We start from the raw sequence: 22,118 nt of genomic DNA on the forward strand, positions 1-22,118 counted from the left end.
GCTTTGCAAGATGAGTCGGCGACTATTCATTTGTTTCAAACTTTTGTGAGCTTCATTTTTTTCCTTACGTACACCACAATACGATCGGCGAAATCACCAGAGCCGTAGGAACTTGTGAAATTGATCCGCACATGTCGTAGCCGTAGCGTATTTTCCTAGCGCTCTCCTGGCACAGTGTCATGCGACATGGCCATAACATTGACGACCGAACAAACCAAACGATTACGAGGCGGCGGTGGGTCGCACGGGGCACCCATTCGATCTATAAATTGCATACCACAGACGGTGCTTCGTCAAGAGGAAGAGAAGCGTTCACAACAAGAAGAAAAGCGTCAGAGGAGGCGCATGCGCGGCATTGAAGGGTGACACGCTGGGCAGAGAGAGAGCGGCACACAAACACACGTATGTATCGGTGTGCGTCGTTATCAGATGTATGAAGTAATTAATTATTAAGTAACCCAATTGTTCTAATTAATTACAACCTCGGTAATTCATACGCCCAGGATTGCTTGTTAGATTATGTAACGGTTACCGCAACTCAATTACCTTTGCAAGTAATTTGGAATGCACTTTGAGTATTTCTGAAATTACCTTACATGCGAAAATGCATTTCTTCATCGTTTTTGCTGTGGCATATTTAAGGCATCCACCAAATTTCTGTGATCTTTCGGCTCGATTTCATGCATGCACTCATGTTTCTGCTAAGCACAGGTTTCTAGACATCGTACATCGCTATAGCCATTTCATTTGTCCTTTCGATAATTTTTTGATATTTCTCTTTGAATTTTATTTAAATACTTTATTTCTCTACCTTAAATTCTAATGTTACCTCGTAGTGACATTTGTTCACGTTGTATGTATAGTAATATGATATACTATATAATTTGCTAAGCTTTTGCATTGGTCATATCCTGCATAGTTATGTGTTCAACATTGTTCTCATGACAATTGTTTCGGTGCATGCTGCATCTTTCTAATGTCGGCCGGGGTCGGCGGGGCAGGGGCAGGGGCAGGGGCAGCCCCCCCCCCCCCCCCCCCCATTGTGCTGAATGGGAAATAAACTAAGTGAAATGGTATGCAATGAATGGAACGAATGGAATAATCGTCCAGGCAGTGTGCAGGCTCAGAAGAACACTATTTAGACTGTTATGCGTACGAATGAACCTTAGTTGAAAGTAGTGTTTGTCTTTGTTCTTAGTTCCTTGTCTTGGGTTCAGCTGATAGTTGTTCTAATTCAATGTCACGGCGTAACTATTGACACTTTAAGAAGGGTTAAGTTTTAAAGGTTGCAGCCTTGCGCGTCAAAAGTTCAGTCGTAAAAGTGATTGCACCGTTAACACTTGACGTGCCCAACTTGTAGTATAGATGACGGAGAAAAATAGATGGTCTGAGGATAGTAACGTTGACAAAAGACGTTTGCGTGCTCGTTTTGCGTATACCCATACTTATAAACAGGTGTTATTCCGTTTGTATAACAGACACCCATACTTCACACGAGAGTCAGTGGAACAACGATTTCTTTGTCTACAGAACTGCCCGTAGCAGCAAATATCGGAAAACACTGAGACACGTACGACGAAGTAAAACCTTCACAGGTAATCTATACGTAAAAATAAAGCAGAGCACTGCATGGTACAAATTCCGGAAGCACAAGTGAAAGTTCAAAAGTAATATTACTGCGATACAGTCAGTGCTCTTAAAACACCTCTTGATCCATCATGGTATCCACCGTCGTGACACTAGCGTTCACCCCGTTCGGCTCCGACGTTGTAATTACGTCAATGAACGACGACGTCATTTCATTGTCAGAATCCACGAGGTTATTTCCATCGTTGTCAGCTCCCTCATCCTCGTTCTTGCGTATGACCCAGGATGTCTCAAAGAGGGCCATACATATAAGGACAGTGGCGCAGATGCAGGTTATGATCATCACAGCCTGGACGCGTGGATAGGTGCGCACACCAAGATGCTGCGTTAGGCTTAAATTACGATGGGCTTCTTCGTGCTTGTCTTGTGTAGTGACTCCATGTATCGCAGCTTGGTGAAACTCTGAATCCATGCTCTCATATTCCATGGTTCCTGTGACCCTAGCCGTGCCGGTGGTTGTCGTCGGCTTCATTGCAGTAGATCCAGACGTAGGAACGACAATGTGACTACCGCCGTGTGCTGCTGTGCAGTTCGAATATGTTTTAAGACACTGGAATACTTGGATTGACTTGGACTGGATTATAATTGGATTTCCTCTGATGTACAGTTCAGGACACGACCTACCACTACGTGTATAGCCATGGACATAAGGCAATCGTCTGGGAGAGATCTAGGTTAAAGATTAGTTATGAGTGATGAGCCATGTCAGTAGCCGCTTTCATAACTTACGAAAATTTCTGCTAGAAGCGCTACTTCACATTACCGAAGAGAGGAAAATATGGTGAGCTAGCCATAAGGAAAATGACATGCACATTATCATCATCATGGCCGCTCGCTTTCGGCAGAGCAACCCTACGTGTAATACACACGACCATTACAAATTTATAGTTTGCACGCTTGCTGCGTGGTCTCCTGCTTGTTGCGGAAGCGCAAACCTTTTCGTCTTAGCTAGCACTGTCGCGGTTTCGGCAAATCACGTGATGATCAACAGCGTAACTAGCGCCAAATCCCAGAGTGAAGCGGCGACTGTCTGAACTACTACTTCGATGCTGGGATCTTTGGGATCTGTAGTAGTAGGTGGTGCTGCTATTGTAAACGACGGAATTCCGTCCGTAGCCGTTAAGGCCGAATCACCCAACCCGCTCATGTCATCTCCTCGCGATGGATGGCGCCACGGACTGTTGAGCCACGTGATATTTCTGGACCAAAATCGGAAATGATGAATGCACGCGCGTTTGCGTGTCTATACGTTGTCTGACTTTGGGTACTGACGGCACGAGGAGCCCGCTGGCGGCTGCTTCTTCTTTTCAGGGTGTAGAGAAGAAAGAGATCAATAGTAAACACCTTGTAAAGGAAATCGTGTACACGAACACACATATATTACTCTTTGGAATGTGGGCCGTTTACCTGTTTATATCAGAAAATCGCTTTGGAAGAGTGATTCAGAGAGTTTGCATTCTACATGTTGACGAAACCCACACGGTCTTTTTCTTCCGTCGTTACGACACAATGGCTGTACTAGCTTACCATGACCTGTACTATGGTGAACTATAGTTCACCATACCTGTCCATCCGATGACTTATTTTTCTTTCGTTCGAACATATTAATCGCGCGACAGGCGGCAGCCATGACGGCTTTTAAGGAACCCTACCCACTGCTTCGAAATGTGTGGCGTAATGCACTTGTGTATGATGCCGAAAATAAAAGCTGTCGAAATATACGTGTATTCATCGTAACCTGTTGTAATTTTTCTTTCCTCAAATTAAAGGGCGAACGACTACACCTGATTATTCTCTTTTATCAAATTGCGGAGATGACACGTTCCCGAGTCCCACTGTTTACTGCGCATGATTTCTCACCACGCTGCAATGTCTAAGCGAACCTCTTGCCCACCACCACCGATAAGTGAAGCGGATTGCAGTAAAGAGCGTCCCATTTTCTCTTTTTTCTTTTCTGTTTAGTCGGCATCAGACGAGGCCAAGGCAGCCAAGGCTTCTAACGATCAACTAGGTAGCCAACATTTTCTAACATTTTCTTTCTTCTGTTTTGTGAACTGTTTCGAAATTATCTGCGCACACACATACGCAATACCTGTCATGCTCCGGCAACCAAAATGATCATTAAAAAAAGCAAAAAAAAAACACAGCTTAGTGGCGGATTGCCTATAAAATGTCACACAGTTATCATTGTCTCCTGCCATGCAAGAAATATTGAAAAGAAATTGTTCTCGACACGCTGACTTGGACGTGGATCAGCTAAAACACATGTTACATCCAAGCCAAGCAGAGTCAAGGCTGTCACTCTTGCAGTGCATTCTTCAAATAATGAAATCCTGCTTCGTACATTCCGTAGTTCGGTATGCCATCACCTTACAACCTGCGACGGAGTAGTAAGGACAAACGTGGACAACAGCTACAGCAGGTCATGAAGGTCACTCGTTTCCACAGCATCTTCTCTCAATTTCATATGCCTTGTTACACGGGGATCGATTATTTCTGGCATCAGGTAATGTAGGTAGAACTTTTTGAGCTGGGGCAACAGGCATTCCCACAACGATGAGCCTTTTCTTATTGTAAGTACCTGCATGTCCGTGGGTGACCAGATCCCAAGCTTGCAATAACTTCTCTTAGTTATATTTAATTGCGCTTGGATCTGATAAAAATATTTATGTGATCGCGGCAGGTACAGTGAACCTTCTTTGGAAACTTTGACGCCAATGGCATGTCTTTTAGTAGTTTCCACGATGGGCGGGTAGTTTTGAGCGCTTGCAGGGCATTTGATCTCAAGGATGCCATCGTCATCAATAAGGCGATCGGGGCTCGTGGCCACGTACGGCGTGTCAGGATTCACAAAAAGACCACAGATTACTCCGCACGAAACCCTGGCCAATCGCCCTGTGTGGCTGGTGGCCACTGTTCCTAGTGGTGGAAGAAGAAGAAGAAGACCACAGCGCTTCACCACACAGGCTGGATTTCTGGCTTGGGATACCGAAGCTGCCTCATTCTCGTGGTTCATACCGTATTGGCAATCCCTGCTCTGGAATGACCTGGGATAGGGTGTCGAACCGAACCCGAACCCGAACCGAAAACCGTACCCGAACCGTTATTTTTGCCGGAACCGAACCCGAACCCGAACCGCAATTTTCATGACATTGTTGAACCCGAACCGGAGCAGAACCGTAAAAAATAATAGCGGTAACCGGTTTGCAACCAAACGGTTCGGACATAAAAGAAGTCAGCATAAGAGTTCCTCTCTATCCCTGAACGAAGACACATTGGTATCATGATCTAGCGCCTATATCATGGATTTCAGAAATTTTCACCTAGCAGTGAGACGACGACGTATTGTAAGTATACTTTCAGCGTCTTTTTAACATGTTGAAGCGCAGTTGTCCTTGTGAGCGCCGCGGCTAGCGCCCCACGCACGCGGTGCGGAGACGAGGTGCCACGCGGACGAATGAAACAGGAATGGAGTAGGCCAGTTATGTAGCTCTACAGGACGAATATGTGATCAAATAAGCGCCCAAGATTTCCCTTTACACGTGAGCAGTACAAATTAAACACGTCAGAAACATGAGAAGTGGAGAAGGAGCGTACGCAGAACGGTGCCTGTTTGATTGGTCGTGGTTTGAAAAGTAAATATTGTTCTGCTTATTCGTAGTGCGGTTGTGTCGTGACACATTGACTTTGTGTTGTGGATTAACTAGTACACTGCTGTGAGCTTGGACAGAGTAAGGCTGGCACGCTTATTTTCGACATGCTTCAGTACGGTTTCAGATCGATTCACGCTGCGAAGGCAGTGTGCCGGCAAGTACTGTCGTCTATGTTACGTTGTCCATCTTATTAGGCTTTCTTTAAGTGTATCTTGCTGTCACTGTGCGTGTGAAAAAAGAGATTTTGGGAACAGAAAGTAGTAGGACTACACCGCTTCAACAGTGTGGACTCTATTTGCAATAAGTGTTCATCGATTTCTCATTTCTCTCGCTAAAGGGCTACCTCACCGCCAGAGACGTCAATGCAGACAACAGCAGTAAGCTATTAGCCACGCATTTCGTGATAAAAGGAACATATGGAACATATAAAACGGAAGCGTTGAACCGGTTCGCGAACCGGTTCGGGGCTGCGAACCGGTTTGCGAACCGGTTCGATTCTTGGCGTGGCCGAACCGGAACTGAACCGGAACGAAATCAAAACAACGCGAACCCGAACCCGAACCGAACCCGTATTTTTTGCGGTTCGACACCCTGGATACAATATCTGCTTCACAATTGACGAGTAGTTGAAAGTCGCTCGATGCGGCCGACATATGCTGTAAATCGAGGTGGAAGGTATCCTCTGCTTTCTTTCTGCACGCCAAAGTGAGCACTGACTTTGTTCCAGCGTAGATTCCTGGAGGGTGTTCGCTTCGTGGGCTCTAAGTCTTATTTTGTCAGCTAGCTCTTTAGCTTCCTGCAGAAAGATGGTGTTCTTGAGGTCCGGCCTTTGTGAATCTGGCCCATAGTCCTTGTATCCGGCGACGCTTGCAAATTTTAGCATCCTGCAGGGATTGTCACGACGCACCGCTTTTCTGCGTGCCTTGCGTTCGTCTCGTCTCTTTCTTTCTTCTATTATCTTGATCAACGAAGACGTCGGCCTCTTCCCGGATGACTTCTGCAGGTAGAATGCGTGCCACTTTGCGCCTCTCATGTTGTATGCGATGGCTGCAAGGCGACACCTATTTCCATACCCCCTGCCTTTCGCAAAGTCCACACGCTTTCCGCCTACTGTGCGAGCAACCATGCTCATGTATGTCTCAGCGCATTGCTTGTTGCGTTCAGAAGGAGCATGTCACTCCTGTCAGCGAGTATATCAATGGCCTTTTGAATTTCAACCATCATGCCGGATCGTATTAGAAGCCTGCCCTTTTCGGTCCGTCGTTCGTGTTCAACCGCATCACCTCTCTTGATGGGACAATGTTCAGAGGGACAGCCGCCGTGGATGCCGAAAACATGATACAGGGCGTTTTTCAGTTGGTGACGTAGCCTCCGTATCGCTTCAGGCGTCACAGCGTGGGTGTTTTGGGCATGTCGTCTAACCGTGGACCTCGCGAGACCCTTTAGGATTCGTATATTCGCTGTCGACAAAATCTTCCTGGCTTCCCTTCCACCTGGTGATGTGAATGCTTTAGTGTCTTTTGCAGCGATGTACAGTCTTTTAGTGTAATTTTTGACCAGGTGATTCACGCATTCAACTTTCTTTACCAATCGACCGTATGAAACTTGTGTTTGAACAGCAACGAAAACGCTGCTATCTCCATCGCCAATTAGTGTCGTATATCTGATTCCGTACATTCGTTCACTTTCTTGGAAGCCCTGGACGATAATGTCGCGCTCCATTGAGGTCCAAGATGAAGCCCAGTTGCGTGCACAGGTGTATGGAAAAGGATCTTTCCCTTCAGCCTCCGCACGTTGACAAAGAATGCAGTACTTGTTCCTGACGCCAATGTACAGTATCTTTCGTGAATATTTGCCGACGATAACCGCGACATCGCTGTTTGCATTGTAGCTGTGCCCAAAAGACCTCTTACTCCATCCTCCGTCCACTATGACCGGAATCTGGCAAAAGCCGTCAGGATCAGGACATTCTTTACGTTGCTTCGCCAATTCGATTTCCTCTTGAGCGGCAGCCTTCATAGAGTCCAACGTTGCAGCGTGCAAACTCTCGCCAACTTTGTCCTCGCACTTCTGATACAATTCGTAAGAAAGGAAGGGAAGGCCAACTGACGCTGTAAGTTCTCAGGCTTGAGTGAACCCAATTCCGACCGCGAGACATCCTCGAACAATATTAGCATTGATGCTGTTTTTCGAATCCAGTGGAGGTTGTGTGCGCACAAAATGGCTAAAGGTGCAGAGAGGTGATTTGGTGCAGCGATATTCCAATGTGACACTCAGCCCCACTCTAACTTCTTTGTAGAACCGAAGCTGGCCACAAAACACGCATTCTTGTGAATGAGTAACAGCAGCTTTTCCGTATTCCTCAATCACTTGCTGAAAGTTGATGACCGTAGTAGTAGGGTGTAGTAGTAGGAGTAGGGTGGCCCGTTCACCATCTGCGGTTTCTGACACCATCGACTGGCTTGTGTTGACAGGGGTTTCTGGAAAGTCGCACGCAGAGGTTGCGGACAACAATGCCGTACGAGGCGGGTGCCGGTTGTCGTCGTTTCCCGATCTGCCGTGAACACTCGGCGCGGATGCTGGTAGTTCCAGATCACTTCTCTGCGACTGCTGCCGGCTATCACTGCCTCCGTCGTTGTTATCGCAGACGTGATGTGCCATCCTGTGGCTTTCCCGTGTTTGGACGTTTTGGGGTAGACACCCATTGTGCTTCAGTGTCCATCACGTCCGCATCAAATGCAAAGGCTGATCCCTAGAGGTGAAATTACAAACAAAGACCTGTAAGCGTATATGAGAGTAGGTGACGCTCACGTAGGTGAAAGTCAAAATTCGCCAGTAATATGAAGTTGAGGTATTGAATGGCTCATGGTACAATGGCTAGCAAATGTGAAAGCTGACTACTTCTTCTTCTCTTCATCAAAAAAAGAAAAGAAAAAAGAAATGACCGTGATCCGCGCAGCATTTTCTTGTAAGGCCTTCATTGTCTTCTCCCTCTGCGAACCACTTTCCGGATCTGTTCAAACATTGAAACATGGTAGACGTGGTAGCGAGAGGGTTCGCCGTTGTCGGCCTCACAGACTTTGGCAACGTCACGACTGACACCCTTGGAAAGGTGCGTCCTAGGCCGACTTCTAAGGGAACTTGTACCAACCAACACGCTCTGCACCTTCTCGCGCTGTTCAAACAGCACGTAACCTACCAGACCCGTTAGTTCCAAGAAACAACATATACCGGACCGGATGCTTTCCAAACGCCGCTCCGTGGGCATTCCTAACACGCTTGAAACTCCGTGTTAGCGCCGCGAAGCAACTGTGGCTACGAGCGGCATACAGACGTGGACAGGAGGAAGGAGTGGGGATAGGGGGATTAGTATAGGTGAGGATAGGGAGGTTAGTTAATATGGAAAGTCTGCCGGAAAGCCCAGATAATGCCTGAGACAGAACAGCCAGTAGTAGGATTCGAACCCACAACCTCCCAGTCAACAGCACGACCTTTGAGTAAGTACAAACGAACTGCTGCTTTGATCCACTCAGCCATGCCGCTGGTATGATCTGATTCGCGAAAGACAACGGACAAAGGACAACTATGCTTTGCAAGATGAGTCGGCGCCTATTCAGTTGTTTCAAACTTTTTTTAGCTTCAGTTTTTTTTCCTTAGTACACCACAATACGATCGGCGGAGTCACCAGAGCCGTAGGGACTTGTGAAATTGATCCGCACATGTCGTAGCCGTAGCGTATTTTCCAAGCGCTCTCCTGGCACAGTGTCATACCACATGGCCATAACATTGACGACCGAACAAACCAAACGATTACGACGCGGCGGTGGGTCACACGGGGCACCCATTCGATGTATAAATTGCATACCACAGACGGTGCTTCGTCAAGAGGAAGAGAAGCGTTCACAACAAGAAGAAAAGCGCCAGAGAAGGCGCATGCGTGATATTGAAGGGTGACCCGCTGGGCAGAATAGCGCGGCACACAAACACACGTATGTATCGGTGTGCGTCGTTATCAGATGTATGAAGTAATTAATTATTAAGTAACCAAACTGTTGTAATTAATTACACCCTCGGTAATTCATAGGCCCAGGATTGCTTGTTAGATTATGTAACGGTTACCGCAACTCAATTACCTTTGCAAGTAATTTGGAATGCACTTTGAGTATTTCTGAAATTACCTTACATGCGAAAATGCACTTCTTCATCGTTTTTGCTGTGGCATATTTAAGGCATCCGCCAAATTTCTGTGATCTTTCGGCTCGATTTCATGCATGCACTCATGTTTCTGCGGCACAGGTTTCTAGACATCGTACATCGCTATAGCCATTTCATTTGTCCTTTCGATAATTTTATGATATTGCTCTTTAAATTTTATTTAAATACTTTAAATATCTGATGTTGCCTTAAATTCGAACACCTTAATTCTCTACCTTAAATTCTAATGTTGCCTCGTAGTGACATTTGTTCACGTTGTATGTATAGTAATATTATATACTATAATTTGCTAAGCGTTTGCATTGGTCATATCCTGCATAGTTATGTGTTAAACATTGTTCTCATGACAATTGTTTCGGTGCATGCTGCATCCTTCTAATGTCGGCCGGGGTCGGCGGGGCAGGGGCAGGGGCAGGGGCAGCCCCCCCCCCCCCATTGTGCTGAATGGGAAATAAACTAAGTGAAATGGTATGCAATGAATGGAATGAACGTCCAGGCAGTGCGCAGGCTCAGAAGAAAACTATTTAGACTGTTATGCGTCCGAATGAACCTTAGTTGAAAGTAATGTTTGTCTTTGTTCTTAGTTCCTTGTCTTGGGTTCAGCTGATAGTTGTTATAATTCAATGTCACGGCGTAACTATTGACCACTTTAAGAAGGGTTAAGTTTTAAGGGTTGCAGCCTTGCGCGTCAAAAGTTCAGTTGTAAAAGTGATTGCACCGTTAACACTTGACGTGCCCAACTTGTAGTATACATGACGGAGAAAAATAGATGGTCTGAGGATAGTAACGTTGACAAAAGACGTTTGCGTGCTCGTTTTGCGTATACCCATACTTATAAACAGGTGTTATTCCGTTTGTATAACAGATACCCATACTTCACACGAGAGTCAGTGGAACAACGACTTCTTTGTCTACAGAACTGCCCGTAGCAGCAAATATCGGAAATCACTCAAGACACGTACGACGAAGTAAACCCTTTACAGGTAATCTATACGTAAAAATAAAGCATAGCACTGCATGGTACAAATTCTGGAAGAACAAGTGAAAGTTCAAAAGTAATATTACTGCGATACAGTCAGTGCCCTTAAAACACCTCTTGATCCATCATGGTATCCACCGTCGTGACACTAGCGTTCACCCCGTTCGGCTCCGACGTTGTAATTACGTCAGCGAACGACGACGTCATTTCATTGTCAGAATCCACGGGGTTATTTCCATCGTTGTCAGGTCCCTCATCCTCGTTCTTGCGTATGATCCAGGATGTCTCAAAGAGGGCCATACATATAAGGACAGTGGCGCAGATGCAGGTTATGATCATCACAGCCTGGGCGCGCGGATAGGTGCGCACACCAAGATGTTGCGTTAGGCCTAAATTACGATGGGCTTCTTCGTGCTTGTCTTGTGTAGTGACTCCGTGTATCGCAGCTTGGTGAAACTCTGAATCCATGCTCTCGTCTTCCATGGTTCTAGTGACCCTAGGCGTGCCGGTGGTTGTCGTCGGCTTCATTGCAGTATAGATCCAGACGTAGGAACGAAAATGTGACTGCCGCCGTGTGCTGCTGTGCAGTTCGAATATGTTTTAAGACACTGGAATACTTGGATTGACTTGGACTGGATTATAATTGGATTTCCTCTGATGTACGGTTCGGGACACGAGCTACTACTACGTGTATAGTCATGGACATAAGGCAATCGTCTGGGAGAGATCTAGGTTAAGGATTAGTTGTGAGTGATGAGTCATGTGAGTAGCCGCTTTCATAACTTATGAAAATTTCCGCTAGAAGCGCTACTTCACATTATCGAAGAGAGGAAATGGCATGCACATTATCATCATCATGGCCGTTCGCTTTCGGCAGAGTAACCTTACGTGTAATACACACTATCATTACCGTTTTTATAGTTTGCACGCTTGCTGCGTGGTCTCCTGCCTGCTGTGGAGGCGCAAACATTTTCGTCTTAGCTAGCACTGTCGTGGTTTCGGCAAATCACGTGATGATCAACAGCGTAACTAGCGCCAAATCCCCGAGTGAAGCGGCGATTGTCTGAACTACTACTTCGATGCTGGGATCTTTGGGATCTGTAGTAGTATAGGCGGCGCTGCTGTTGTAAACGACGGAATTCCGTCCGTAGCCGTTAACGGCTACGGGTGAGCTCGCAGAGACTGTATTGAACAAAAGTGATACATGGAATTCAGTTAAATATAAAAATTGTCATTTGTTGAATCAATATCGCTAGAAACGTGCAAAGCACGCGGAGAGCGGGGGTGGGGGTGGGGGTGGGGGGGGGATATGAAGATTTATTGAAAGAACAGGAAAGCGTCATCAACTACGACCAACGTTATGGTGATGACGCTGCTGTTGACAACGCCGACGCTTATGAGATGTTGCTTCTGCTGACACCGACTCTGTTGATGATGATGACGTTGCGGCCAATGATGATTCGTGTATATCATCACCTTCACCTCAGGGCACCGGCTGTGCTGCTTGGACGTTTTTTCCTCGGGCGCTTTAAGGTGAATGTCGGCGCAGTTCCCTGTGAAGTCAGCCCAGGACGCTCGACCCTCAAGCAGCCTCCTCGACAATAACTCTAAACAAACCAACCAACCAACCAACCTTCATCTTGACGAAGAAAGACCAAGTCGTTGTCTTTTTCGTTTCTTTGATGCGCACGAGTTCCAGAGCGAACGTTCGTCGAAGTGTCGACAGGATCAACGACTCACGTGGCCGTTCAGAGGAGGTGCTACCAGTTCATTAACGGTGCAGATGACCACATCACGCCACAGGGCCATCTTCCGATCTTCGGGCGGGCGCGCTTGATTCGGTGTCATTGTAACACCTGCTGCTGTTCCTTCTTCGCTCTCCAAAACCGTTACTGACGGACCTACACGGCTGTCGACGATGGCTGACCCTATTAGGTTGCCGCTTTAAAAAACAGACATGTTTCATTTTCCATTGTATAACGTAGCACGTATGGAAGTAGTGATACTTTTTACACGCGGGCTTTTACCGATTGGCATACAGGGCGTTTATTTTTAGCCTTTACAGAATTTTTATTAAAAAAGCTATGAGAGCAGCATAGAGGTTGTTTTCGCAGTTGAGTTCTACGGCCAGGCGGTCATCATCTGGAAGAGAGCATGTAACTACCACATGACTAATTACTCGAAATCCATTAATTAACTTTTTAATTAGGGTATTTCGTGCAAAAGCGATACAGCAAATTGAGAGTCTATTCTAGTTGCAAGCCATTTCACGTTTAGAAAATTCTGAAACACGCACGTGCGTTAAAATATCCATCACCGAATTTTGATATGCAAACGAGCCCAAACTGAAAAAGTGCGCCTGAGGAGCGCATCACCCTCGCCGACGGAGGCTTATCTGGGCCAGAAAGCTGTTTATCTGGCCAGCTGAGCGGCGTCTTCCCCAATCATCTTCATTGCTCGAAACCACGTGGCCCTCTGAGCGCTGTACTCACCGTGTTCCCAGTCGCCGCGGTTTCGGCTCATTTGCATATCAAAATTCGGGGATGCATGTTCTAACGCACGAGCGCGTTTCAGGATTTGTTGAACGTGAAATGACTTGCAACAGTCAGACAGTCTCGTAATCTGCCATCTCGCTTTTGCCCGAAATCCCTTAATTAAATATTAATCAATGAATTTTAGGTAACTAGTTATTGTGTGGTTGCACACTTTCTAAAGAGGATGTCCGCCTGGCCGCAAAACTCAAATAGAAGAACGACATCTACGCTGCTCTCATTGTTTTTCTTAATAAAAATTCTGTAAGGAATAATAATAAACACCCTGCATAAAGACATACTTCCAACACGAACAAGGAGGCATGAAGTAACATGCAAGGTGAGCTATGTCGTGACAATCGCGGGGCCTATGAAAACGCAACCTCTAAACGAACCTACGTCAATCAGGTACAGTTGCCTCTTACGAAAGAAAAAAAAAAAAAAACAGCAACATCCTTCCTGCAACCTCCAATCCTAACCCCAATACCAGTAGAGAAAATCAGGCAGAAAACCAATTCCGTTAGAAGGCTTAGTTCTCTTTCAGAATCTTGCTTCGTGTCGAGAAACTCTACCTGAGAAGTTTCATTTTGTACTCTGTCGACTTCGCAAACTTTCATCATCGTTTCATCTCGGCGAGCTCGATATATCTCTCGCTACGATTCCCAATCACCGACGCCTCCTCCGTTTACAAAGCAAATCCCGTTTCACCTTCAAAGTCTTCACATAATGTTTATCAGTTCCAACGAAGCTGCGTGCGCTCTCCGTCTTTCCTCTGCCTGTTTGCTCCCCTGAAGGCTCTTGTAGTGCCTTCCAACTGTCGTGAGCGTGCATTCTTCATATCGCGCAAGATGGGTCATTTATTTCGGATGAAAGTGTTTACTTCAGAATGTGGCATTTTTAGTTCTTCTCCATGTTGAACGCTGCAGTACAAGTCACGAAGCGACAGCTGCTTTCAACTATACGATCCTTGTCCACGCGGAAGAACCATGCTCGCACTCGCTTAGTACACCCCTTTAAGCCCATATTCCTCACGCATGGTCAGTCTTCTCACGTACAATCTCTTAGCACACCTGCTGCGAAATAACTTTGCGTGCGGAATGCATATTAACTTCGCGAGAACTACCGCCCACTATTGTGGCTTCGCCCCGTGGCCGCACAGCATAAGTGTCAAGATGAAACACGATGTGCTGCCCACACCTACCCTTCGTCTCACCTCGTAGGGCCACAGATACACACGAGTTTACTATTCGCAAGCAATATACCGCTCTTTGTTCAGGACGATGTTAAAATTACTTGGTCCATGGCGAGATCAAACGCTCTGCCCTACAAGGACTCCTAAACCTTTTGGACACCGTATGACTCTGGTTCTCACTCTGTGACGACTCATTACTATAGAGATTGTTGTTTTTCTATTCGTTACAGATTTTCTATAACAGAAGTTGTGAGAGTAGCACTGATGCCATTTTGTAAGACGGACTATGCGGCCTTGCAGACATCTTATGCGGGGCAGCGTTTGGCACTACTCGGCGACTAATTAGCTCAAATTGATTAATGGACTTAGTAATTATATGTTTTCTAGGAAACGAGAGACAGAAGAATTTGAGCCAGTCATGATCGAAATCCATCGTCCTCATTAAACACCCTGAGAAGCGATCGTTCCTTTAGATTTAAATTGCCAAATTTCGCTGTGCATGGATGAGCCGAAACCAGAAGTACGCACTTCTCGAGCGCAGGGACGACACGACCTTCACCTTATATCTGGGCCGACAGATTAGCGTATACTCTAATCGGCTCCATCACTCCAAAGCACGTTAGCACGTTGCCCTCTCACGTGGAACGCCTAATGCTCTTTCGGCGCTCGAGTAGTGCGTAGTTCTAGATTCGGCTCATTTCCCTAGCAAAATTAGGGAAATTTATATCTCAAAATACGTTCGCTTCTCAACGGGTATTCAAAGAGGACGATGGATTTGAATTATGACTGGTTCCAATTCTGCTATCTCGCATGTCTAAAAAATATATAAAAATAAATAAATAAATAAACATCTGGTTAATAAGTCAAATAATTAATTAGAGCTAAGTAGTCTTGCAGTAGTTACAAACGCTTTCCGATGGGACGCCCGCGCGGCCGCATAGCCCGCCTGCATAAATGGAATCTTCGTTGCTCTCATAGCCTTTTTATTTAAAAAATCTATAACGAATATTAAAAAAAAAACACCTTTTATTTCACCACATTACCGACAGCAATGGGGTGGACCTGCCCGATCATCATCATTAAAATAAAGTTGTCGATTTCTGTTGTTGAGGATGAGTCCATCGATCCACGTTCGGGACATTCGTTCACGTGATCATCCCCACGTAAATGCCTTGGGTGATTAATGTTGTTCACATTAATCCAACAATATAATTATCAACACTCGTAGTATTGGTGTAAACGTCACTTTATGACAATTATGATATCTATTTTACAAGCAGAGGTCCGTGCTACTAGTACATTCTAATACGAGCAAATTCTAACGCAGATAGTAATTATCCGGCAATGGCAGTGACGCCGACTAAACGATACTCTATAGGACAGCCGTTTTAGCACCGGGTTAGTATAACGGCTCCACGAAACTTCTCTCTACACAGAATGCTGGAGGACAAGGAAGCCTTGTGAGATGCGGGTGCTTCGTATAGAGTCAAGTGCTCCGGAGTGACCTGTACAGGCGCAATAACGGTCTCCTTGGTATTAAAATGCTTTAATATTGGCCAGCCGTCAACCGCTGACATCTGTTCCGTGCTCTAATCGATTTCCTTCATTGGGAATGACGATGTCACAACAAATAATCTTGCTTTGGTTGTCAACACTTTCTATAGCACATTCAATTGCATTTTCATTTGCGAAGTTGAAAGGTATGGAGTGAGCGGACAGTCCCGGCCTCACCCTCTTAAAACTCTTAAATTTACGCACGCTACCGTTCGTTAAGTTGTACGTTGTACGTTATATAGGAAGATTTTTTTACCCTTTACAAATTTTTGTCAATAAAAGTACTTAGTTTTCACACGTGGGTTAAGCGGCCACGCGGATATCTTGTTGCAAAGCATATGTAACTGCTGGTCCGTGCGTAAGAAAAAGTTCAGCTCCTGCGAACCCCTCGCGTTCTGCTGCGGGATGTCTCGCACGCCTCCGTTCGCCCTCGTAAACGGTGTACAATGTGGACCATACGTCATACATGTCCCTCATTGGCTTGCTGTACAAACGTGGTGATTATGCATGTGCGTCAGAGCCTACCATGGTAGTTCAATGAAAACTATTTAGGATTCTCATGCAGACATCAAGTGGTGTCGGCGTTATCGTCATGGTTAATGCGTGTAGGTGGCACCATGTACTTAACGACTGCTCGCAACGTCGTAAGCGTGCGTCGTCGATCATCAGTTGCTGAAGAGTTCTACGATGACCCTTCACCATCCTGAATTATGTGCGTACCGAAAAATATTTATAATCCCCAATAAACGTCTTGGTAATGCCCACTACGCCGACGGCCGTATCTTTCGTTAGAGTTTAGCGGAACAGGATATCATGCAGTTAGCCACCTTTCCTTCCACGCACGGCGTCCCATTTTTCCCCATTCTCCTGCGTCACAGAGGCCAATATTGAATAAATGGCGGCATACCCTCGGGTTATTCGAGTTCCTTCAAGGTTCCCTCCACTGATTACAAGCGTAGCAACCTGGTAGCAAGCTAAGACGATTACATAAGCAGGAATAGAGCGCATTCCTCAAATAGCTACATATTAGCATCGTCGTCGACAATATTACGTTTTCTGAAGAGCATCGACACGTGCCGGATGCAAATTGAGTCAGACCAAGCCTCCCATCATGTTTCCTGAAGAATGAGGTTGCTCAGCGCACCGTGAACACCCGTGCCGTTCTATCATCTTGTTCTCCATGATGTGCTTTTCGTTTTACAAATTGTTTCCGGTTTGAAAGGAGAACGCGGGCCCCGTTTCTATTTCTGCGATCGCCTGGCTGCGAGCGTGCGTTGTGAGTACCAGTGCCCGGTATAAAGGAATAGTTAACGTTTGCTCTATTCAAGTAACATTTGTTCATGGTGTTTTTGTTTTTTTCCTTCTTTTCACTGTGTGTCTGTGTCTGTTTCGTGTGTGCGCGCACGCGTTGCTAACTTGTTTATAACGAGAAAATGTCTTGTGTCGTGGATTCTTGCTTAGCTATCGGTGCACGTCTGCGTCGGTGGGTGCGCCGTGTAGGTATATGGGGATATTGCATGCTGGGGCTGCGTCTCTTCATGTAACGTCACAGTTTTAAAAGCTATTTAGTTTTAGTAACTGTTTAGACGCAGCTAGTTTAGCTAGTGTTTTAGACAGTGTTATGCGCTTGCAATGTAGCTTTGGCGCCGTACTTGACGAACAATGCACACTTCGTGTCGACATCGACACAGTGTTGCCGCTAACTTTCAGTTTTAATTTTCTAAAAAAAAAAAGACTAAGAATGGTGACGTAAATTGTGACGTAAGAGCGCCCAGGCTATCGAATAGAGAAATCTTCCGAGATTGCAGCTCTATACTGCTTTACAGTATACCTTTAATCCCCATAACATTTCTTTGACGCTTAATTCGTCTGTATGCATATGCAGCACCTCCGACTTAATATGTGACTTTCCGGACGAATGTCGGCACGTCCCCTGTAGTCGGCCCAGGACGCACACTAATCCCCTCCCCCCTCCCCCAGTTCTCCACTCCTTCCTGCTGTCCTCTCTCCATCTGTCCACATCTGTACGCCGCTCATGCCCACAGTTACTTCGCGGCGCTAACACGGAATCAAAAGAAAAAAAAATCGTAAATCGAAAAAAAAAAATCATGCGTATGAGCAAACCATGAAGGTGCAATGGCGAAGCCTCCGTTCGTACGTCTCGTGGAATTTTAAAAGCAGTGCCAATCTACACCGCCTAAGCTGAGCAGGCAGACCTGACTGCCTGACTGTTATATTTATTCTGTTTTTTTTTAACGTCACCCCCTCCTCCCCCCAGCAAAAAATGTAATAGTGGATCTCATTAGGACGGAGAGGAGCACGTCCGAGCCAGCAGCAAATGGCCATGCAGGCTGTTTCCTTTGAGATCATTGCGAGGGTAAAGCGAAAAAAGAAGGCACATTCCTATTATGAACAGACGGTATGAAATGCAGAAACAGGACATCTTTACTCTTCGCTGTTATAATTTTTAACCTTGTTCCCAAACTTAGACGCCAGTCTTTGTCATTCTAGAGGAAGCGTGCCATTATCGTTATAAGAGAGTTGTGGTCATGAACGAAGCAAACAAAAAAAAAAAAAAAAAGAAAGAGAGAGAGAAAAAGCCGTAGTTTCATTACGACGAATAAGCGCCATTTCTTCCACTTTTTTCTTCGTTTTCCTTCTCCCGTGGCTGTGATCACAGCTCTTCTCTTCTAAAAGTTCGCACGAAGTAGGAAAAAAATCCTTACGAGGCTCTACTGTGTATTTTAAAGGGCCGCTACGGACTCCCCCAATTTCATGTCTTCATAATCTTCCTAATCCTGAATGCTCGTGCCTCCTACTGTACCCTGTCAGAATATATATAACAGAAGTGTATCATCAAATTAGTTTGTAGTTTTGAGGAGTACGGCGTCATGAGTGCCCAATCTACTCCTCCCGTCTGGTATCATTGCCCTTCGAAGGTCAATTTCCATCCCCTCACCAGTGCTCCGGGTAGTCTTCCAACGTTGGGCGGAGAACGGGCGCGCTGTTGCTAGGAGGCAGACAGCAGATCTCCTGGTGACGCCACTTACTCTTGGAGAATCTGAAACTACGAAAGTAGAAAATTCGTCACAGCGCGTAATCTCCACTGACGCCATTTAGATTTTTCGTGCTGGGTCTTACGAGCATGCTGATAATACGAAAAGAAGCATCATCTTTCTAGTATCACTTTCTTTCAAGTGATCTTTCAAGTATCACTTTAAATGTCGCTCATAACTTCGGGCACGCTTTACCTTAAAACCTTACCATAAAAGAACACAAAAGTCGTTAACACGAAGGGGAACCGCATTGTAGCGGCCGCAGGTCGGCGCCACCGGAAAGGAACTAGATGCAGTGCTGGAGAGCAGACTGGAATAATTAATATCTAGGGACTAGAAACTGCAATTGCTACCCAGTTTCCCCTTTTTATCTTTCATTTTCCTTTTGTTTCTTTTTCTGCCAATAAATCCCCCCTCCCCCCATTTACTTTCCTGTTTTTCTTCTCCACTCTGTTAAGTGCACGGCGCCTACTTCCAAGTTAGCTTATATAATAGCTCCACACACGCCATCAGACCGTAACCTCCTAGTCTCTTATGCTCCGATGACGATTTTATGATTGTAGTTTTAATGGCGCATGAGCAACCTAAGCTGTCTCTCTTGTAAAGCTAGGTAGACTGGTGGAGTATCTCGACAAATGGAGATCAAATTTTAATGATCAGTCAAGGCGTGCCTGTACGCAGCATACGAATAGTCGACCTTAAAACCGTATCCTACTCGCAAACAGGTAGTGTAGGTTATTGTTGTAGTTCAATATTGTGAAGCATGCATGCTTCGCTGGCCACCAAACAAATGTGTGCGTGTGTGAACATGAGAGCGCAGCATCTAGTAAATAACGGCAGTAAGATTGCGTTGGGATCAGACTTGTACGTATCTTGAGTACGCACTCGAAATACAGTATTTTAAATACTTTTTCCGGTATTTTGGTACTTTACTCAATACTTTTGGTGACAAGCATTTTTAATGTATTTAAAATACTTTTTTCGGTATTTGCTATTCAGTACTCAAAATACTTTCCTTCCTGGTCAAGCCATATCCAGCACACTTCCCGCCGTGCTGAGATTTTCAGCTCACTGGAATTTAACCCCTTTTTCTTCTTTCGGGAATTCGCGAATCTGTCATATCCTCTTGTACAATAGGCTGGTTCCACCTTGCTTGTCAATAGCCAAATTCGTCAGAAAGGCGTTCCTATTCATATTGCCAGGTGAATCACCAGGGGATTAGGTACAAGAGAATCCCACCATTTATTTCCTTGGTCACCAAACCAATAAACACGTGCCACAGGCTGAAAGACCCGAACGGACATACAGGACGGATTACGAATTGGTTCAGAACATATCAACAAAGTTTACTTGGGTTCATCAAGGTTCACCAAACATTCACACCAAGACATTGCAAATGAAAGATATGCTTCAGCATGGCTGATGAAGTTTATTTCTTTCATTTATCCACGTTCAGAATACGCTTTTCACTTACAGCTAATACTAAAGTACTCTACAGAGTATCTTATATACTTCTTAGAGTATTTAGTACTCTACTCAAATTACTTTCAGTTTTGAGCATTTTGTAATCTATTTTAAATACTTTTTACGTAGAGTATTTAGTATCCTATTTTAAATACTTTTGCGCAGTATTTTGTACAAGTCTGGTTGGGATTAAGCAGGAATGCTCCTGGAGAAAGGCGCCACGCCACTGCTCAAGCAGGAAAAATGACTGGCGGGCAACAACTCTTGCGAAAATCATTCGTCGCCCAGCCGTTTTAGTCAATATTTCATGAATACATTGAGCAGTGTATGCACAACACTACACTTTGGAACGCTTTGGTCTATTCCGCTCACAAATTTAAAGACGTCTGCGATTGGCTTAGGCAGCTAGGAGCATGACGCTTCCGAGTGACACTGCAGCGCGCCAGCATGCTTCAAAGTGTACGTACTCCGATCATATTTGCATGTTTTTTGTGTTTTTTTTTAAGCCGACACGTATATTCGCGTTGAGAAAACATGTGAATGAGAAAACACGTGCACACCCACCAAGACAAACCACGCCACGTGCCCCACAACACGTCACTGCCAAGACTATCGAACAGCACGCTTCTAAGCCATTATGTAATGTATCCCAAAATATTCTGCAGTGCAGATGCAATGCAGTTCCTCCTTTTACGAATCCTCCGGAGAATGAATGTGCAAGCGAGCACGGCATACAAGCGAAACATCGTAGACTAGCTTCGAAATGACACCGCTATACCTGTAGGCCTATACCTAGAAATCAAATTGCGTGCTTTAATGCTGGCAACGTTCCCATTAGTCTGGACTTATATAGACACTACACAAAAACAACAGGACAAGATGACACTTACATCCAGGTTGACGGAAAGCCGTCTGCACTGCGACGGTCAAGCGAGGTCAAGCACCTAAGATAATTTTGAAGGATATCCAGCTGTCCTGAAAAGAACGGACCGAGCCACACCACCTGCTTAGTATACTACGCCGTCAAGGCCGCAACGAGCACAGAGGCGGGGCTGAGTCTTGCAACTGATATGGCGTTATCGCGTTTCCTTTTTCCTCCTCTAAAAGGTGATAAATGTGCTGAGTTAGGGTGACTGAATACTACTAGCTCCCTCTGTGTACGGAAGGAGCTACATTCAGGCATCCTATGCTGAATGGAATCACCGCGCCAGCTGAGTTTTCCGGCTACACTCCCCTCTTAATGCACTCGTGCTAGTACACGCAGTGGCACAACGGAACAGATAAACTGCCAATTCAGAATGACACCATGCCTGCTGCTCTTAAAAGCTGCTTCAGATTACTGCTGATCCACACTGATGCGTTTACGGTTACGTCCGCTGACAGCGACTCAAGTTTTTGTGCATCGTATACGCTATCGCTTTTGCGTACGTAAGGTATAAGTAGTGGTTCTGCGTGTGCGCAGAACCATCAACGCTATCCCTTACGCACGCAAAGGCGGCAGCGTTCGATGCACCAAAACTCACTTTTACAACAGAACCTCCTTCGAGTTTGACACAGTCGAGTGGCTTTGCGCAAACCGGTCTCCTAGGGCACACTGTATTACTTTTCGTATGACAGATTCTGCTGGTCACTTTTCATACAGCGCAGTGTAGTATGCCGGGACGGGATCAGTGTAGAAAAGAACGGAAGGGCCAATGAAACAGGACGCGCGTCGCGAAGCTACCAGGGTAGCATGCACACTCAAGCCTGTATAAGAATTTCTGCACCCCAGGTGCCACCGGAATTGGCCATTAATTCGCCATTCAACTCGAACATCGTGGGCGATGT

At 45.6% G+C, this 22,118-nt stretch overlaps 1 protein-coding gene across 1 annotated transcript in view; it reads right to left on the bottom strand.

Annotated features, from left to right (window-relative positions):
• The window catches only part of LOC135399034 (uncharacterized), a 291,504-nt gene extending 270,157 nt beyond the window's left edge, over positions 1–21,347 (bottom strand). The window contains exons 1-2 of the mRNA XM_064630675.1: positions 21,182–21,347; positions 18,731–18,838 (exon numbers count right to left, since the gene is read on the bottom strand). The gene's annotated coding sequence lies outside the window, so the exon portion shown is untranslated. The remainder of the gene's footprint in view (positions 1–18,730; positions 18,839–21,181) is intronic.
• Positions 21,348–22,118: the final 771 nt, after the last annotated feature.

The sequence above is a fragment of the Ornithodoros turicata genome, chromosome 6, assembly GCF_037126465.1.
Source record: "Ornithodoros turicata isolate Travis chromosome 6, ASM3712646v1, whole genome shotgun sequence".
Lineage (NCBI taxonomy): Eukaryota > Metazoa > Arthropoda > Arachnida > Ixodida > Argasidae > Ornithodoros > Ornithodoros turicata.